The following is a 21,901-nucleotide window of genomic DNA, read 5'->3' as shown; positions in this document are numbered from 1 at the left end:
ACTGCAGTAGGTTTAACACCTCCCCATTTACTTCATCCCTCCTTAATATCCAAGGTCCCAAACACACCTCACAGGTGAAGCAGCGCTTTACCTGCATTAACATAAACTGGGTGACCATTTCACAGAATACCTTCACTCTGTCTGCAAAAAAAGACCCTGAGCTTCCAGTTGCTTGCTACTTCAACACACCATCTTCTTCTCTGGAAGAACAGTACAGCATTTCATTTGGGATGCCTGCAGTCTTCTGGATGTAATATTGTGGTCAACCATGTCAGGGCTTGAATAGCTTACCTAACTAGTTAACTGACTGACTGACTGACTAACGACCTTGGCATTTCATGGGCTGCTACCACACACTACCTGTGTGGTAGCACATAGGGTGGCTAGTACTGCTGCTTTGTCGTGCCAGGGATTCCAGTTCAATTCCAGCTTCAGGTGATTGTCTGCGTGGAGTTTGCACATTCTCGCCGTGAGGGTAACTCTGAACTGCCTAGGCTTCACCAGGCACATAGTCATAGAGATACACAGCATGGGAATAGACCCTTCAGTCCAACGTGTCCATGCCATCCAGATATCCTAAATTAGTGTGGTCACATTTTGTCCATATTCCCCTAAACCCTTTCTATTCAGGTACCCATCCAGATGCCTTTTAAATTTTGTAACTTTACCAGCCTTCACTACATCCTCTGGGAGCTCATTCAAGACAGACACCAGCTTCTGCATGAAAATGTTGCCTCTTTGGTCCCTTTTAAATCTTCCCTCTCTCACCTGCAACCGATGCCCTCTAGTTTACTATTCACTGTATCGATGTCCCTCATGATTTTATAAACCTCTGTAAAGTCACCCCTTAGCCTCTGAAGCTCCAGGGAAAATAGCCCCAGCCTATTCAGCGTTTCCATATAGCTCAAACCCTCCAACCCTGGTAACACTCTTGTAAAGCTTTTCTGAACCTTTCAAGTCTCACAACATTCTTTTTATAGCAGGGAGACCACAAGTGAATGCACTATTCCAAAAATGGCCTAACCAAAGTCCTGTACTGCCACATCCCAACTCCTATACTCATTACACTGACCAGTAAAGGCAAGCATACCAAATGCATTTTTCACAAACCTGGCTACCTGCGACTCCGCTTTCAAGGAACTCTGTAACTGCTCCCCAAGATATCTATTAAGTGTATAAGTCCTGCCCTGATTTGCCTTTCCAAAATGCAGCACCCCACATTTATTTAAATAAAACTCCACCCACCACTCCTTGGGCTATTTGCCCATCTGATCAATATTCCATTGTACTCTGAGGTAATCTTCTTTGCTGTCCACTACACCACTTAGTTTGGTGTCATCTGCAAAGTTACGATGAAAATTAGCATAGAAAGAGAGAAAATAGGAATTGGTAATTCAGTTCTTTGAGCCTGCTCTGCTATTCATTATGATCATGGCTGATCATCTCATTCAATATCCTGCTTCTGTTTCATCACATATTCTTTGATTCCTTTAGCCCTAAGAAATATATCTATCTCCTTCTCAAAAGAGATAAATGTTTGACCTCTACTGCTTTCTGTGGCAGAGAACGCCACAAGCTTGCAACTCTGGATGAAAAAAATTTCAGCCCTAAATGGCCTACTCTATATCTTTAGACTACTGGTTCTGCACTCCCCAGTCATCAAGAACATCTTTCTGCATTTACGTGGGTTTCAGTCAAGCCTTTGTCAAGATTTCATATGGGACACCGATTTAGAATGTGAAAGTACATGGGATCAATGATCAATGGGCAAGTAGAATCCAAAATTGTCTTAGTGGCAAGATAGAGAGAATGGTGATTGATGGCTGAGGTAGCTGTTTGTGTGATTGGAAGCTGGTGTTCAGTGGTGCTCCACAGACTCTCTTAGTCCTTATTGTTTGTGATGTACATAAGCAACATTAATGAGAATGCTGGGGTGTGGGGATAAGGTAGTGGTGGGAGATAATAAGCAAGTTTGCGATGAGATGAAAGTTGACTGTCTGGTTGACAGTGAGGAAGAAGGCCTTGGATTACAGGACAATATAAACAGATTAGTCAGATGGACAGATCAGTAGCAGATGAAATTTAATCCTGATAAATTTGAGGTGATGCACTTTGGAAGAAGTAACAAGACAATGGAGTGCTCAATGAATGGCAGGACACTAGGAAGCTCAGAGGACAAGAGAAATGTTTGTTAGCACATCACTGAAGGTTGCAGGACAGATTAATAGGGTAGTTTAAAAAAGCAATTGGGACACTTTCTTTTCCAGTTGAGGCATAGATTATAGAGCAGAGAAGTTATGTTGGAGGTGTTTAGAACTTTGGTTGTGCCACTGTTAGAGTATCGTGTGCGGCTCTGGTCACCACACTACAAGAAGGAGATTTTTACTTCTGTTTTAGCTATGAACAGGATTTATTTTGATCGACCTGCTCAGATGTATTATAACACATCTCCAGGGCATGTGGGACTTGATCTTGAATCTTCTGGCTCAGAGGTAGGGACAGTACCACAGTGCCACAAGGCCATAAATCAGGGTTGACTCAAAGATATTTCCAATTAACCTGTTCAGATGTGTGATGACACATGTCTGGAACGGGTGAGACCTCAGTCTGGGCCTTGAATTTAGAGGTTGGGACATTACCACTGCATCACAAGACCCCTAAAGTATTCATGTTCTATATAATTCCTTTAAAATGTTTTTAGCTGCTTTGATGTCTGTCATTCCCTGATCTCAAGTAAGGACTATTTCTTCACTTTGTGCCTATTCTGTTTAGACCACTTTTGGAGTATTGTGCACAGTTTTGGACCCCTTATCTCAGAACAGATGTACAGGCCCTGGAGCGTGTTCAGAGGTGGTTCACAGGAATGGTCCCAGGAATGAAAACTTTAATACATGAGGAACATTTGAGGATGTGGGCCTATACATGGTAGAGTTTAGAAGGATGAGGGGGCATCTAATTGAAACTTACAGAATACTGAATGGTCTGAACAGAGTGGATATTGGGAAGTTGTTTCCATTGGTAGGAGAGGCTAAGACCTGAGGGCACAGCCTTGGAAAAAAGGGAAGACCCTTTAGAACAGAGATAAGACAAACTTCTTCAGCCAGAGAGTGGTGAATCTATGGAATTCACTATGTTACAATAGTTTACTTAGCTATGAGACTTAGGGCTTTGCAACCATTTGTTAAAGTTGCAGAGTTTTAAGACATGGTTTAATTTTCTTACAAGAATTCTAAGTCACGATTTTCTTCCAAACCCTGCATCTTTTAGGACTCGTATCTGTGCCATAATTTAAACTGCATTTTTATTAAAGAAACAGCTGTTATATTTTCTTGAATCAGATGGCCCTCTAAGGATGGTAGGAATTGGTCTCAAAATATCAAGTATAAATATCAATTTAATATCTTTTCTTGACATTTTGCTTGCTCTTTGTTTCCTAAAGGAAGATTAGTTTGGTGCAAATTTTTGTTGGGTTCTGTTCGCATTATGCACAATTTTCAGGCATAACTGGAGGGTTGGGAATAAAGGATGCATGTGATAATATGGCTTAGAATAATACATTTTCATTATCATTTCCATAATCCCTTTTATATCAATTTCACATCCAATTTTGAAATCCTAACCTTGACCCTTCCAGATGTATCATGGACAATGCTATAATATTCTGCTACACCTTAAATACGACTGGCCCGTTTGATCCCACCATTGTGGCAATATTCATACAGACAGTGATCATTGTTGTTATATCTATAGGTACATTTTGTGTTTCAATACTAGAATGATGCATCATTTGAATAGTTGTGGCACTTACGGCAGATATCAAATTCTTGGAATTCATTCCCATATTTACACCATCTAAATTCTCACTGCATCATAGACTGTGAGAAAGTGAGGGCTGGAGATGCTGGAAATCAGAGTCAAAAAATGTGGTGCTGGAAAAGCACAGCCAGTCAGGCAGCATCTGAAGAGCAGGAGAGTTGACATTTTAGCCATAAGTCCTTCATCAGAATGCCATGCTCACTATATCAGAATTCCTACTGCTCAGGTTTAATAATATCTTAAAATTCAACACATTGCCTTTAAATGTAGAGATTCGAGGATTGTAGAGGCTTTGGAAGATTGTATGGCTGGAGACAATTATGGAAATAGGAAAAGATGAGACAATGAGAATTTTAAGACAGAGGTGTTAACAGATTGCAAGCCAATGAACATCAGTGAGCCAGATGTGATAAGTAAACACTATGTACTATGAGTTAGGAAAAGGGATAGCAGAGTTTTAGAAGTTCATGGAGAGTGGAAAATTAGTGAGTATTGATATAGTTTAAGGCTAGAAGTAATTGAAGTTCTCATGGGTTTCAGCAGCAGATGGAGGTGATATTATGGAGCTGGATGGAGGCTACGTTTGTGGTAGATTTGATACACCCTTGGAACCCCATCTCAGGATATGCAGGCTTAACGGGGAAAAGGCTAGAGAAAGGCACTCAGTTACCAAAGAGAAAAATGCAGACATGAATCGCTGAATGGCCTTTTTCTGTATTATAATGATTCTGTAAATCTGTGTTAACAGGATTGTAAAATGAAAACAGGTTTTTCAGTCAAAGCACCTTGGTGCTTATTTTTCATCTGACCTAAAGTCTTAATCCAAGTGCCAATGCCATTTGTAGATTATATTCTCTCTATTTTGCCTCACCTATTTTCTAATCTATTCTTAATGTTAAAGTGACCCTGCCTCAATAATTTACTCTTAGTAGTATATTCCACAATGCCACTATCTTCTGTGTGGTAAATATTTGCTTTTTGTCATAGTCTCCTTCATTATTTTTCTTTTTCCTTAGCTTTTTCCTTTCAGACCACACAATGATGAGAAACAGCCAATCTGCATCTCTAATTATGTTCCCAGATGGCACTGCCATGTTTGTCTTATGATCTGGTTAGGAACCAGTAATATTTTTGTCTCGAGCAAACATAATTTAAGATCCTAGGTATTTACAAAGAGAATAAAGTTATAATATTCTGTAGGTTTCAACAAGTGAATAGAACTATAGAAGGTTAGAAAAGCAAAACCATCTCCAGGTAGTAAGGAAGGCAAATGGAAGTTTAGCCTTCAGAGTAAGAGGATTTGAGTACAGGAGCAGGGATGTCTTACTGAATTGTACCAGGCTTAGTACACCAGTACTTACCTGGAGTACTGTGTGCAAAGTTGGTCTCTTTCTCTGAGGGACGATGTTCTGGCTTTGGAGGGAGTGCAACAAAGGTTTACCAGACCTGGGATGGCAGGACTGGCATATGAAGAGAGACTAGAGTGATTAGGACCATATTCAGAGAGGAACCAGAGTGTATAAAAACCTGTAAAATTTTAACTATGTAAACGTCGGAAGGATGTTCCCGATGGCCAGGGAGTCCAGAACGAGAGGTCATTGTCTAAGCATATGGGATATGTCCTTTAAAGCATTGAGATTAGGAGAGATTACTTCAGTGTGGTCAGCCTGTGGAGTACACTGCCACAGAAAGCAGCTCAGGAAAAAACATTCAATGTTTTCAAGTAAGAGATAGATATGGAATCAGAAACAGGGCACAGAGCTGTATGATCAGCCATGATCATGTTGAATTTTGGAGCAGGCTTGAAGGACAAATGTCCTACACTTGCTCCTATTTTCTGTATTTGTCAGTTACTTTGTGTACATTGAACTTAAAGTTCCAGAATTAACATAGGATAAGTGTGTGTTATCAGACAAACTGATCAAACACCACACAGAACGTTTCAAATAGCATGTGTGGTTAATACATTTTCCAGAGATTTCTCAGCAACCTACCCAGATATTTGTGACACTGTCACAACATCATTAAAACTTTGACTCTTATACAAGGTATTCAAATTCTTCACTTTTGAGGTCTAGCTTTAAAATTCCTTCAAAGCTACTCCATTACGGATTGCCTCAATGACCTCTTCTTTCCTAATTTGATTTTGTTTGCTTGGGAATGGGTCCCCCGCCCCTGTCTGGATTTTCAAGGGTGCACTGCAACACCCAGCAATGACACAAATTCAGCTCTTTCATAGACAGCCAGCTTCATTAAGCTGGCACTATTTCTGGTTTTGCTGAAATCCTCTCCATCTGCACTAACTAAATACTGCGAGTGGGCTTCTTTCACTGCTGTGCTCAACTATCAAACAACAATTTGGACTTGAATTTTCTCTCTCTCTCTCTCTCTCTCGAAACAACTGCCCAGAGATTTTCCACACCCGATCAGAATCCCAAAGGTAGCAACCTTCTGCTTTGACTGACACCAAACAACTGACTGGACTCCAACGGCTCTTCTTCTCTAGCATTCCTGATCCTGTAGTCTCCTTTTTGGGGTAGTCCCCACACCACTACCAATTAAATAGCAAGGTCATTCTGCTTTCAAAAACAACATGAATGAAGTATGTCCTACCTGCAACAATGCCACTCTTAAGGCATGCTCCAGAATTCTCAGTCACATTGGGAAATGGAGTTCTCACTGGAGACCTACAAAGGTAATTTGCCTTTTGCAATACCATCTGATCTCATTCCTTCGAAATTTTAAGCATTTTACTCACGTTATGCCATGATCCCCTCCATTTAGGTAAAAAGTATCAGTTTCTTTTAACTTGTGTAAATTTTTATGTCATAACGATTCAGCATTGTACCCTTCCTATTCCTCCAACATTCTTTCTCTAGTGCAGATCCCAAATTTTCACAGTGTTTTTATTTTGCACAGGTTTACCACCACACCTCAAGTTTTATATTTTATGCCTCTTGTCGTAAAATTTCATTGGCCATTTTACAGGTGTATGTATTTGGGAATCTCCAAATCTTGTCTTGTTCCAAACTACCTATTTCTCCCCAAGCAAAAGTTGAATCAATAGTTAAAATAAAAGCAAGACACTCTGGATGCTGGAGATTTGAAATGAAACAAAAAAGTGCTGGAGAAACTCAGCAGGTCTGTCAGCATCATTCTTCAGTTCTGAATCAATGTCATATTGGACTCCAAGTGCTAACTTTGTTTCTCTCTCCACAGACGCTGCCAGACCTGCTGAGTTTCTCCATTATTTTCTGTTTTTAGTTTAGAATTCTGCTGTTCTCTTTTTAAAAAAATGCGCCACCAAATCTTAACAGTATGTCCTTGCAACCTTCTTTGATCTTCCTAATTATTTTTTGTTACTTCCAACTTAATGCCATCTATAAAATTTCAACGTTTCCCTTGAGCCCTATATCTAAATTGTTGATTTGAAAAGTGATCCCAGAACAGAACATCATGCGACACAACACGGGCTGGATTTTCCACTGTGTGTGTTTGGAATAGGACATGGAGGCATATAAAATAAGACCAGCCTACCACCTTTCCACCCAACTCTGAGTTCAGCCAAAATCAGCAGCCTACCCATCATATATAAGTCAATAATTAAGGATTTTTCCATTTTATCTAAGCTCAATTAACCCTAATATTGAAGGTTAATTGAGCATAACAGAAGGCTCTTATGGTGCAGTGGTAGGTTCAAGTCCCACTTGTTCCAGAGTTTCCGTAACATTCTGAATAGGTTGATTAAAAAAATCTACAGCACAATAATGGTTGGTCCCTTTTATTTTGCAAGTTTGTAAAAAATCTGGTAAGGAAGCGGGTTATTAACTACAGAGCATACTCTGTTCAGACTGCTGTATCAGCCTAGAAGATAATTACCTCCACATCCTTCCACCCTGCACAGACATGTAAAGATACCCTCCACCCCTGATTTCTCTCCCTAAGAACCACCCTGTCCAATCTTCCATTTTTGCCTGTGCCCTGGTATGTAAGGAACCTTCATCCTGGCTGTGGAGTTCCACTATGGAGCTATGGCACTGATTAGATTAGATTTGATTACTTACAGTGTGGAAACAGGCTCTTCAGCCCAACAAGTCCACACCGACCCGCCGAAGTACAACCCACCCAGACCCATTCCCCTACATTTACCCCTACACCTAACACTACAGGCAATTTAGCATGGCCAATTCACCTAACCTGCACATTTTTGGACTGTGGGAGGAAACTGGAGCACCCAGAGAAAACCCACGCAGACACGGGGAGAATGTGCAAACTCCGCACAGTCAGTCAATTTTACCCAGATCTCTGGCACTGTGAGGCAGTAGTGCTAACCACTGTGCTACTGTGCCGCCCACACTGCCTAGTGTGTTGGAGCTGAATGGCAGAGAATGGGACTGCCATCCACTGAGGGTGCAAGTCCAATTAATTTGGATGCAGTCTATTATGGCCGATTCAGAGTCTATCATCTTGCCACTTGTTTCTAAACAAAATTATAATTGTAGCTTAACTTTTGAGTTTTACTGGCATGTTCTGGTTTCCCTTCGTTGAACTGTAGAGACAATTTTAAGATTTCTCTGAGAGTCTGATGTGATGAACCTTTCATAATTATTATGGGATAAACCCTAACAACCCGAAGGTTTCTATTCAAAACTCTCCTGGCATGGAAATTTCACAAAGTAGAACAAACACTGCTGCTGCACTGACTGGTTTCCTGTGAAGTGAACCGACAATAAAAACTGCCAGACAAGAAAATAAAAATTACATCTGAACACAAGTCTTGATTCTTCTCAACTTCAAATCTGCTGTTTTCTAATCTGAACTGCAAATAAAACTATCTTCTAGCATGTTTACACTGCCTGCCATAAACCCACATTCCAGATGAAGGGCTTATGCCCGAAACATCAATTCTCCTACTCCTTGGATGTTGCCTAACCTGCTGTGCTTTTCTAGCACCACACTTCTCCAATATAAACCCCAAAATACAAACATCTTATTCCATTAACACTCTGGGTGTTCATCCAAGCTGTAATGGCAGTCATAGCAATTTTAGAACTGACACTTTAGATCACTATTTTAGAATGACTTTGAAGCTTAAAAACAACCTTCACAGCACTAACCTAAGTTTACATATACTCTTCATAAAACAATCTGAATTCCAAAAGTAAAAAAGATATATTCTTGTGCTTTTGATTACACATTCTTCCAAAGAAAAAAATAGAAGTTATCCTTTGCACAGACTTTCATTGTCAGTTATAAAACCTGTATCGTTTTATTTTCTGTATTTTTGATTGTAGACTGAAAGAGAAAAATAATTTGTTTTAAAAACCAAGGAGGGGGATTCAAGATGGCGGCAACACAGTAGCTCTGAGTCTGCTGATCTCTGCCCAGGACACAGACAAAGTGGGGTACCTACCCTCCCCTCACCTTTTAAACTATTAAAAAGCTGTCATAGCCATTTTGCACCAAACCTTAGCAGTCTGGTACATTCTAAAATGACTAAAGGTAAAGGATCACGGAGCTCACAACAGGCAGGGACCCCTCCCACTCCCTGCAGTAAAAGATGTGTCTGTGGCCACCCTGGGGGACATACCCGCTGAGGCGAGCTTGATATTGGAGTCTGGCAAGCTCCAAGAGAAGATTGACACTTCAATTGAGGAGACCCAGTCCAGGTGGGAGTCAATCTTGGTCATGCTGCTGAAGCATGACCGGGAGATCGAGAAACTCAGGCAGCGTGTTGGAGGGGCAGAGCAATGAACCGTGGCCTCCAAGACCGCTGCTGAATCTTCCGTGGGTCAGGTCCAGGCTCTGGAACACCGAGTCTGGGCCTTGGAAGAGCAGATCGACGACCTTGAAAATCGAGGTCGTTGGAAGAATAGGCTGGGTGTGGGTTGAGCGGGCCTACCGGGTTACTGTGCGCAGGCCTGGATTTGCAAGAGGAAGGCATTTGATGATGTAAAGAAGTGTATGAGGGATTTAAATATTCAGTATTCCATGAGATACCCGGCACCGCTGCGCTTCAGTCACGGAGTGTCTATGTATAACTTCAGATCGCAGCCAAAAGCAAAAGAATTTTTGGATGCTCTCAAATAGACTAAAGAACTTGAACTATATGTACAATTACTTTATTTTACTCCTTTTTTTCCTTCTCCTTCCCCTTTTCTCTTTTTCATCTTTCCTTCGGGGAGTGTTTTTTCTTTTAACTCTTATGGTTAACTTGCTTGGTTTATCTGGTTGTTGGAGGGTGTTTTTGAGTTTTCCTTTAATATTTGCTGGGATTGTAATTTTATATATTTTATTTCATGTTGCTGCTTTGTCAAGAATGCCTAGGGTTAAAACTTGAAGGGGGCGGGTTGGTTGCCCACTTTTAATTTTTGTGTTATAAGACATTGGTATTTGTTTATCTTACTTTGCGATGTCTGGGCCGTTGGCATGGCTCTAGCTGGAAGGAGTTATGGTGGGATTATTGGATGGTAGGAGTGCCTCCTGTGGTCAAGGGGGAAAGTCTCCTTTTGATTATGTTTTATGTTATTTCTTTGGAGTAGACTTTAGTAGTTTTGATTTAGTTGTTTCAAAGGTTGTATTTTTAAATTTATGTCAATTGTTTAAGGTCTCTATTCAATGTTTTTTGGGTGGGATTCTTCCTCCTGAGGGGTCTCGGACTTTCTTGAGTGATCATGGCTAGCCGTTCATTTAAATGGTGCACCCGGAATGTTAAAGGGAGCCACTCTCCAGTTAAGAGGAAAAAGATACTATCAAGTCTTAAAAAGGAGAGGGTTGATGTTGCCCTTTTACAGGAGACACATCTAAACGATAAGGAGCATTTGAAGCTGCAGCAGGGAGGATTTGGTCAGGTGTTCTTTGCATCTTTCAATTCGAAAAGTAGGGGAGTGGCCATTCTTATCTGAAGGAATCTTCCATTCCAAATGTTAAGCCAGATAAAAGATGAGTCTGAACGGTTATAATACATAAAGCTCTAATATAAATTAAATTACTTACAGTGTGGAAACAGGCCATTCGGCCCAACAAGTCCACAACGACCCACCAAAGCGCAACCCACCCATACCCCTACATTTACCCCTTACCTAACACTACGGGCAATTTAGCATGGCCAATTCACCTGGCCTGCACATCTTTGGACTGTGGGAGGAAACCAGAGTACCTGGAGGAAACCCATGCAGAGACAGGGAGAACGTGCAAACTCCACACAGTCAGTTGCCTGAGGCGGGAATTGAACCCAGGTCAATTGCCTGAGGCGGGAATAGCACTGTGAGGTAGCAGTGCTAACCACTGTGCCACCGTGCCGCCCAAAGAGGAGAGGAGTATGGAGAGGAGTATGGAGAGGAGTATGGAATTTTGAAAGTAAATTGCCCCCCGCCACATCCTTTTAAATTTGTAACAGATGCGCTCTCCAGGTTGATCCCTTGGGGTGTGTCACATAATTATAGGAGGAGATTTTAATTGTATTATCGATCCTGAGGTGGACAGAATACCGAGGAGCTCTGCATGTATATATCTCTGAGACCGAGGCAGTTGGCTGATCTGAAATCGGAGTTGGGATTGGTAGATGTGGAGGTGTCTTCACCCTGAGAAGAGACTTTACTTTTTATTCTAACCCACACAAGTACCATACCAGAATTGATTTTTGTTTTGTCACTTCGACCTTTCTGAATTTGATATTGTCCTGTAAAATAGGAAATATAGTTATTTCCGACCACGCACCAGTGTAGATGGAGGTCAAGACTATTGGTGATAAGATGGCCTCCCGACATTGGCGTATGGACCCTTTCCTATTGAAGGATAGTAAGTTCATAGAATACTTCTCGCAGGAATTTAAAGCTTTCTGGGACGTTAATTCAGGTACAGCCAGTAACCCATCATTGATGTGGAAGACTGCTAAGACATGTGCGCGCGGTTTGACTATCTCATATTGTGCGACCCGGAAAAGACAGAAGGGAGAACAACAGCATCTGCTTGAGGCTCACCTGAAGACAGCTGAATCAGAGTATATTGATAGGCTGTCCATTACTAAATTACAGAGGATTACAGCCCTCAGGCAAAGAGTAAGATACTATTCACAAAGCAGAGATTATTTTGAGTATGGCGATAAGCCAGGCAGGTATCTAGAATACCTTGCCAGAACGAAAAAGGCTCCCAATCCATTACATCTATTAGAGAAGGTGCTGATACTTTGACTTGTGATTCTAAAAAGATCAATGCAGCTTTTAGAATGTTCTATTTTGAGCTGTATCAGTCGGAGGGCTGTGAGGATAGAGCAAGGAAGATGGAGTCTTTTTTTAAGAATCTGGTCCTTCCAGGCTTAACCTCGGAGCAGGTGTCTCTCTTGAATGCCCCCCTGACAATTCAGGAAGTGCAGGAGGCGGTGAGGCAGCTCCAGAGTGGTAAAGCACCCGGACCAGATGGTTTTCAGATTGAGTTCTATAAAGAGTTTATAGATGAATTGGCTGGACCACTTCATAACTACTCATATAGTCAGGGTAGTTTCCCGCACTCTCTGAGAGAAGCAAATATCTCTCTTATTCTTAAGAAAGAAAAAGCCCCAGATTACTGTATTTTGTACAGACCTATATCCTTATTGAAAGTGGACTTTAAAATCCTCTCAAAAACGCTGGCATTAAGACTGGAGAGGGTTTTACCATTTATTATAAAAGAGAATCAGATGGGGTTTATTAAGGGTCGCAGATCTACTAATAATATCAGGAGATTGTTAAATATGGTACAAGTCTGCCAGCAAAGAGCGATACTGGGATTAGTCATCTCCCTAGATGCAGAGAAAGCATTCGACTGTGTGGAATGGCCATAACATTTTAATACTATGGAACGGTTTGTCATTGGAGAGGTTTTCACCAAATGGGTCGCAGTGTTATGTAACGACCTGAAAGCAGCGGTGATTACCAATGGCATAAGATCGGATGGTTTTAGTGTTGGCAGAGGTTGTTGTCAAGGATGCCCTCTCTCACCACTACTATTTACATTAGTGATCAAACCGCTAGCAGAAGTTATCCGAACTGACCCCAATATAACTGCCCCAGAGGTAGGATCAGGCAAACATAAAATTATTCTTTACGAGGATGAAATCCTTCTTGTCTTAAATGATCCATTAATTCAAGTGGTTAATTTATTTGGTTTGTTTTCAGGGTACAAAATTAATTTCACAAAATCAGAGGCCATACAGCTAGGAAGTCTTACCAGCATATCCAACTTTGCGGATGGATCCCGCTTCCCCTTTTGGTGGTTACTGGGAGGTTTTCTCTATTTAGGTATTTTCATTACCCTGGTATTTGGTCAGCTATATAAAGCTAATTATACGCATTTATTAGAGAAAATAAGGCAGGACCTCCAACGTTGGGAAGATCTCCTGATATCCTGGTTAGGAAGAGTAGCTTTGGTCAATATGAATATTCTCCCTCGCCTATTATACCCTTCTTTTGAATGAGTATGCTTCTTTTGATGTTGCTGAGACAGACGCTACGTAAGCTTTATGGTTGGCTTGGTCCTTTTATTTGGAATCAAAGATGGCCCCTCATTAAATTGGATCGGTTGCAGCTTCCACAAGTAAGGGGAGGTCTGGATTTTCCAGATTTTAGCAAGAAAAAACTGATTTCCCTGCTATCATATGTGGCTGATTGGGTGTCTTGTGATCCACAATCAATTTGGCTAAATATTGAGGCTTCCCAAGCGAAATGGCCTCCTCATCAATCTATTATTTATGGATAAGATAGGAGTTGTCATGGATCGTTGTAAAAACCCGATTGTAGTAAACACAATCAAAGCTTGAAGGATGATACAACAGGGTGAGGGTAATTTACGAAAAACCTCCCCTTTTACTCCTATAGTGGGAACATTGGGATTTCAACCACATTTAATTGACGCTGGATTTAAAATTTGGGAGTCCAGAGGAATCTCCTGCTTGGGATATCTGTTCAATGGGGAGGTCATGATATCCTTCGAACAGTTGTATCAGCAGTTCGGGATGCCTGGCAAGGATCTCTTTCGATATTTTCAAGTTCGAGGCTTTGTAAAAAAAAAGACCACATTGATGACCAATCCTTATAAGTCGGATATGGAAAGGAGAGTGCTTCGGCCAATGGGTGCACCCTTGGTAAGTACTCTCTATCACTCGCTCAGTAATAAGGTATCAAAAGGCACGGAATGGCGATATAAAACCTGGACTCAAGAATCAGGGATGGAAATCTCCTTAGAGATGTGGGAGGATATCTGGGAAAATGCCAGCAAGATCTCTATCTGTAATAGGACTCAAAGATACTTCATAGGGCCCATATAGCACCAGAGTGGCTTGCTAAGTTTAAGGCAGGAGCATCCCCAATGTGTCCTAAATGTAAAATAGAATTGGTATTCTCACTCATTGTTTGTGGACATGCCACAAGATTCGTAGATACTGGGACAGTGTAGCGAATGCCTTGGCAAAGATTTTGGGAACTGAGATTAGATTGGACCTGGTGTCTTTCCTTTTGGGCTTTCCAAATCTTCCTTCTCTAAATTCATACGGGAAAAAAACTGTTTACTATCCTATCCTTTCGTCAGAGGAAAAACATTTTAGCAAGCTGAGTATCGGAAAATCCCCCAGGATATTCAAATTGGCATAGGATAGTTATGGAATAGATTAGATTACTTACAGCGTGGAAACAGGCCCTTCAGCCCAACAAGCCCACACTGACCCTCTGAAGAGCAACCCACCCAGACACGGTGGATTTTTGGATTGCGGGAGGAAACCGGAGCACCCGGAGGAAACCCACGCAGACACGGGGAGAATGTGAAAACTCCACACAATCAGTTGCCTGAGGCAGGAATTGAACCCAGGTCTCTGGCGCTGTGAGACAGCAGTGCTAATCACTGTGCCACCGTGCCACCCATAAATCCCTCTATCCCTCTAAACTTCCTTACGAATATGGTGCACCAAAAAACGGAATGTTTTATAGAACTTGGCGACCCTTCTTGAGCTACACCAATGCAGATGTTTAGGTCATACTGACTAGGGCCTTTGTTTAGCCATGAGGATGATGTTTGTTGGTTCGGGGGCCCCTGGGAGGAAGAATCCCGTATAAATACGGATCTTGTTATGACTTGACATAATTTTATTTTGGATACTTATTTATTTATTAACCTTTTCTTTCCTTTTTTGGTTGTTAGTTATGTACTATATTGTAGTTTTTAAAATATATATATATATATATAGAGTCTTCTTTCTTATATCTTACTTTGTGTTTTGGTAGTCTGCAGAGTAGATTAGTAGTTAGTTTTCTTAATTTATATCAATGCTGTTATTTTACTGTGAAGTGGTTACACTAGTTTGTATTCGTTTTGTAAAAAAAACTCAAAAACCTTTTTCTTTTCAATAAAAATATTTATTTTAAAAAAACCAAGAATTGTAGAAAGGATTATGACATTTTTAAAGAAGAAAACACTCATTGTAGGGTGCTGTTTAAACTGCTGTCTATTCAATTAGTGGTGAAGGTTACTATGAATGAGCTGGAGCCAGGGGCTGTGTACGAAAGCAGATGCTGCTGGCAACAAACAGATGTTTGGTCTGCAGAATGGTGACCAGTTGGCAATGATAAGGGTCTTCTGCCTGCGAACAACTATGTGATTGGCTCCCAGATAGCCGGATATCTTGTGGGTGTGAATATTTAGTTATAAGCCATTGGATCTCCATAAAGGAAAATGCTTCCCTTTCTGCTACAGTAAAAAACACATCAAGCCTGAAGATAGCCAGTTTACTTCCACTCACCAGTTGCAGTATGCTGTGGATTTTAGCTGATAATGGAGATAAAACTATAAAAGTATGACACAGTTAGTCTATGCCTCCTTCAAGTAAACAAGGTACCTGAGCAAGGAAGATTGGGCGGCACGGTGGCACAGTGGTTAGCACTGCTGCCTCACAGCACCAGAGACCTGGTTCAATTCCTGCCTCAGGCAATTGACTGTGTGGAGTCTGCACGTTCTCCCTGTGTCTGTGTGGGTTTCCTCCCACAGTCCAAAGATGTGCTGGTCAGGTGAATTGGTCATGTTAAATTGCCTGTAGTGTTAGGTAATGGGGTAAAATGTAGGGGTTTGGGTGTGTTGTGGGTCAGTGTGGACTTGTTGGGCTGAAGGGCCTGTTTCCACACTGTAAGTCTAATCTAATTGAGGATCAGTAAGTCTTGACAAACCATAAATCTCATCTCAATGAACTCTGTGGTTAGGGACCATTGACCTGTCTTTTCCTTAGCTCATCAGACCCATTTTTTTGTATCTGATAGTATCTGCATGTGGTAATAGGGTAAATTTAAAATGAGATTAGAGTTTTTACTTTGTGGTTATATAATTTTGGGGCAGCACAGTGGCTCAATGGTTAGCACTGCTATCTCACAATGACCTGGTTTGATTCCAGCCTCATGTGGCTGTCTGTGTGGAGTTAGCACATTCTCCCATGTCTACGTGGTTTTTCTACAGGTGCTCCGGTTTCCTCCCGTTGTCCAAAGATGTGCAGGTTAGATGAATTGGCCATGCTAAATTGCCCATAGTATTCAGGGATGTGTAGGTTGGGTGCAGTAGTTAGGGGAAATGTAGAGTATAGAGTAGGGGAATGGGTCTGGGTGGGATACTCTTTGGAGGGTGGGTAATGGCTTGTTTGCCAAATGGCCTATTTCCACACTATAGGGATTCTATAATATTATAAATGTTCATAATTGTTTAGTTGTAGCAAGAATATATTCATTTGTAATGAATAGTAAATAGGAATTACAGAAGCCTGATTTGAAATGTCAAACTGGGTGTAAAACACAGGTAAATTGGGGAACTTTGCTTATACTTATAAAGTGTTTTAACCTCTGTGATGACTCTAGGAATAGCATTACCTGAGTGCTTCAGAACACTATTCAAACGTTCTTCTTAAAACTATTTCAATGTCATATCAACAATAATCAGATTAAACACACAATGAGTTTCATATTAATCATATTTTACACTAGTCCATTTTGATCACATTTGACATGGTGAAAAACATGGCAGAATCATGTGTGAAGCCCATGACACCTATCTCGATGTTCGGAACAACTTGCTACATCTTTTACCCCGTTTCTGGGCGTCAAGGTAAGATTCTTTTGAGACAGTGGTATGTTGCCTTATTCAGGGGTGTTATTGCTTGTTAATGATCTTATTAACTGCACACTTTGCTTCATTAATGTGGAGCGTTCTATCCTACTACCTGCCAAAGCAAACTGGATGCCAAGAATTCTTGATATATATGTCAAAGTGACAACTTCAGCTCGCTGCTTGTTATAAAGAGCCTCTATGTTGGTCACTACACAACAGTATCTCAGGGCAGAATCCATGAGCACCAGCCATATATGCCCCTTGTACACAGACATTGGCATTCAATCTCTCAAGGTCCTGATGACACCTTATTCATTCACTTATAGGATGTTTAGAAAGTTGAGACCAGCATGCAATGCATGGACTGGACCAGGCTGCATCTTAGTGCAGCTTGCTTTCTCTCTCAGGGGTCACGTACTGAGCATTTACCCACATGCTTGCAGTATCCATGTCTTAATTTGCCTTTCCATGCCTGTTTCAGCAAGTGCCTAAAGGCTGTTAGTATTAAAATAATCTTCTGCACAGCCAAACTGGTTACCTTTCATGATTGTCCATAGGATCAGTCCATGGGGAGACAACTCGCCATACAGGACATTAAGACATCACTCTAACACCTACAGCTACTTGTGTGGCAAACACACTCCATGTTCTTTCAACCAAACAGCCATTTTGGAAAGGGACAGGGTATTATTTGCAGTGGCTACCATGAATACTGAGAGTCACAGTGTCATAGAAATGTACAGAATAGAAACAAACACTTCACTCCAACTCATCCATGTCAAACAAAGACCCTAACCCAATCAAGACCCATTTGCCAGCACTTGGCCTATATTCCTCTAAATCTTTCATATTCATCTACCCATCCAGATGCCTTTTAAATGTTGCAGTTGTACCAGCCTCCACCACTTCCTCTGGCAGCTCATTCCACACACACACCACCTCTCCCTGAAAAAGTTGCCCCTTAAGTCTCTTTTAAATTTTTCCCCTCTCACCCTAAACCTATGCACTCTAGTTCTGGACTCCCCACCCCAAGGAAAGGTCCTTGTCTACTCACCCTGTCCATGCCCTCACGATTTTATAAACCTTTATAATGTCTCACCTCAGCCTCCGACGATCCAGGGAATACAGCTCCAACCTTTTCAGCCTCTCCCGATAACTCAGGCCCTCCAACACTGACAACATTCTTGTAAATCTTTTCTGAGCCCTTTCAATTTCACAGCATCCTTCTGATAGGAGGGACACCAGAATTGCACACAATATTCCAAAAGTGGCCTAACCAATGTCCTGTACAGCCGCAACATGATCTCTCTACTCCTATACTCAATGTTCTGAACAATAAAAGAGAGCATACCAAACACTTTCTTCACTATCCTATCCATCTTAGACTTCACTTTCAAGGAGCTATGATCCTGCGCTCCAAGGTCTCTCTGTCCAGCAACATTCCCCAGGACTTTACCAGTAAGTGTATAAGTTCTGCTCTGATTTGCTTTTCCAAAATGCAACACCTCACATTTATCTAAATTAAACTCCATCTGCCACTCCTCAGCCCACTCCATCTGATCAAGATTCTGTTGTAATCTGAGGTAACCTTCTTTGCTGTCCACTACACCTCCAATTTTGGTCTCATCTGCAAAGGTATTAACTATACCTCCTATGTTCACATCCAATCATTTATGTAAATGATGAAAAGCAGTGGACCCAGCACTGACCCTTGTGGCACATCACTGGTCACAGGTTTCCAATCTGAAAGGCAACCCTCCACCACCACCCTTTATCTTCTACCTTTGAACTAGTTCTGTATCTAAATGGTTAGTTATCTCTGTATTCCTTGCAAGCTAATGTTGCTAACCGGTCTACCACGAGGAACCTTGTTGAATGTCTTTCTGAAGTCCATATAGTTCATGCCTTTTGTTCTGCCCTCATCAATCCTCTTTGTTACTTCTTCAAAAGACTCAATCAAGTTCGTGAGACATGCTTTCCCATGCACAAAGCCATGTTGACTGTCTCTAATCAGTCCTTGCCTTTCCAAATACATGTAAATCCTGCTCCTTAGGATTCCCTCCAAAAACTTGCTCCACACTAGAATCAGGCTCACTGTCCTATAGTTCCTTGGCTTTTACTTAACATCTTTCTTAAATAGTGGCAAACTCCAGTCTTCAGGCACCTCATCTATGACTAACAAAGATACAAATGTCTCAGCAAGGGGCCCAGCAATCACTTCTCTACCTTCCTACAGAGTTCTAGGGTACACCTGATCATGTCCTGGGGATTTATCCTCCTTTATGTATTTTAAGACATCCAACACCTCCTTCTCTGTAATATGGACATTTTTCAAGATGTCACCATCTATCTCCCCATATTTTATATCTTCCATGTCCTTCTCCACAGTAAACACTGACGCAAAATACTTGTTTAGTATCTCCCCCATCTCCTGATTCCACACAAAGGCTGCCTTGCTGATCTTTGAGGGGTCATGTTCTCTCCTTAGTTACCCTTTTGTCCTTAATGTATTTATAAAATCCCCTTGGATTTTCCCTAACCCTATTGCCAAAGCTATCTCATGGCCCCTTTTTGCTCTCCTGATTTCCCTCTTAAGTATATGCCTGTTGTTTTTATCCTTTTCCAAGGATTTCCTTGATCTTTCCTGTCTATATCTGATATATGCTTCCTTCCTTTTCTCCAAAACCTCAATTCCTCTAGTCATTCAGCATTCCCTATACCTACCAGCCTTGCCTTTCACCCTAACAGGAATATACTGTCTCTGTTCTCTTGTTATCTAATTTCTGAAGGCTTTCCATTTTCCAGTCATCCCTTTACGTGTGAATATTTGCCCAATCAACTTTTGAAAGTTCTTGTCTAACACCATCAAAATTGGCTTTCCTTAAATTTAGAACTTTAACTTTTAGATTCTGTCTATCGTTTTCCATCACTATTTTAAAACGAAGAATTATGGTCGCTGGCCCCCAAAGTGCTCCCCACTGACACCTCAGTTACCTGCCCTACCTTATTTCCAAGAGGAGGTCAAGTTTTCCACCTTCTCTAGTCGGTACATCCACATACGGAATCAGATAATTTTCTTGTACACATTTTAAAAATTCCACTCCATCTGAACATTATGGCAGTCCCAGTCTACATTTGGAAAGTTAAAATCCCCTCTCATAACCACCCTATTATTCTTAAAGATAACCGAGGTTTCATTACAATTTTATTTCTCTATTTCCCACTGACTACTGGGGTCTATAATACAATCCCAATAAGGGATTTTTATCTCTCAGTTCCACCCAAATAACTTCCCTGGACTGTGTTCCCAGGTATATCCTCTCACAGTGCAGCCTTAATGCTATCCCTTACCAAAAACGCCACTCCTCCTTCTCTCTTGTCCCCCTTTCTATCCTTCCTGTCGCATTTGTATCCTGGATCATTAAGCTACTAGCCCTGTCCATCCCTGAGCCACATTTCTGTAATTGCTATGATATCCCAGTCCCACGTTTCTAACCATGGTCTAAGTTCAGCTGCCTTCCCTGTTCGGCCTCTTGCATTGAAATAAATGCAGATTAACTTAGAGTCATAGAGATGTACAGCATGGAAACAGATCCTTTGGTCCAACCTGTCCATGCCGACCAGATATCCCAACCCAATCTAGTCCCACCTGCCAGCACCCGACCCATATCCCTCCAAGCCCTTCCAATTCCTTTACCCACCCAAACGTCTCTTAAATGTTGCAATTGTATCAGCCTCCACCACATCCTCTGGCAGCTCATTCCATACACATACCACCCTCTGCGTGAAAATGTTGCCCCTTAGGTCTCTTTTGTATCTTTCCCCTCTCGCCCTAAACCTACGCCCTCTAGTTCTGGACTCCCTGACCCCAGGGAAAAGACTTTGCCTATTTATCCTATCTATGCCCCTCATAATTTTGTAAACCTCTAAAAGGTCACCCCTCAGCCTCCAACGCTCCAGCGAAAACATCACCAGCCTGTTCAGCCTCTCCCTGTAACTCAGATCCTCCAACGCTGGCAATGTACTTGTAAATCTTTTCTGAACCCTTTCAAGTTTCACAACATCTTTCTGATAGGAAGGAGACCAGAATTGTGCGCAATATTCCAACAGTGGCCTAACCAATGTCCTGTACAGTCGCAACATGACCTCCCAACTCCTGCATTCAATACTCTGACCAATAAAAGAAAGCATACCAAATGCCTTCTTCACTATCCTATCTACCTGCGACTCCACTTTCAAGGAGCTATGAACCTGCACTCCAAGATCTCTTTGTTCAGCAACACTCCCTAGGACCTTACCATTAAGTGTATACGTCCTGCTAAGATTTGCTTTCCCAAAATGCAGCACCTCGCATTTATCTGAATTAATCTCCATCTGCCACTTCTTAGCCCATTGGCTCATCTGGTCAAGATCCTGTTGTAATCTGAGGTAACCCTCTTCGCTGTCCACTACACCTCCAATTTTGGTGTCATCTGCAAACTTACTAACTGTACCTCTTATGCTCGCATCCAAATCATTTATGTAAATGACAAAAAGTAGAGGGCCCAGCACCGATCCTTGTGGCACTCCACTGGTCACAGGCCTCCAGTCTGAAAAACAACCCTCCACCACCAACCTCTGTCTTCTACCTGAGTCAGTTCTGTATCCAAATGCCTAGTTCTCCCTGTATTCCATGAGATCTAACATTGCTAATCAGTCTCCCATGGGGAACCTTGTCGAACGCCTTACTGAAGTCCATATAGATCACATCTATTGCTCTGCTCTCATCAATCTTCTTTGTTACTTCTTCAAAAAACTCAATCAAGTTTGTGACACATGTTTTCCCACGCACAAAGCCATGTTTACTATCCTGAATCAGTCCTTGCCTTTCCAAATATATGTACATCCTGTCCCTCAGGATTCCCTCCAACAACTTGCCCACCACTGAGGTCAGGCTCACCGGTTTGTAGTTCCCTGGCTTGTCTTTACCGCC

Source organism: Hemiscyllium ocellatum, chromosome 2, assembly GCF_020745735.1.
Source record: "Hemiscyllium ocellatum isolate sHemOce1 chromosome 2, sHemOce1.pat.X.cur, whole genome shotgun sequence".
NCBI classification, from domain to species: Eukaryota; Metazoa; Chordata; class Chondrichthyes; order Orectolobiformes; family Hemiscylliidae; genus Hemiscyllium; species Hemiscyllium ocellatum.
This window is presented reverse-complemented; position numbering follows the sequence as displayed.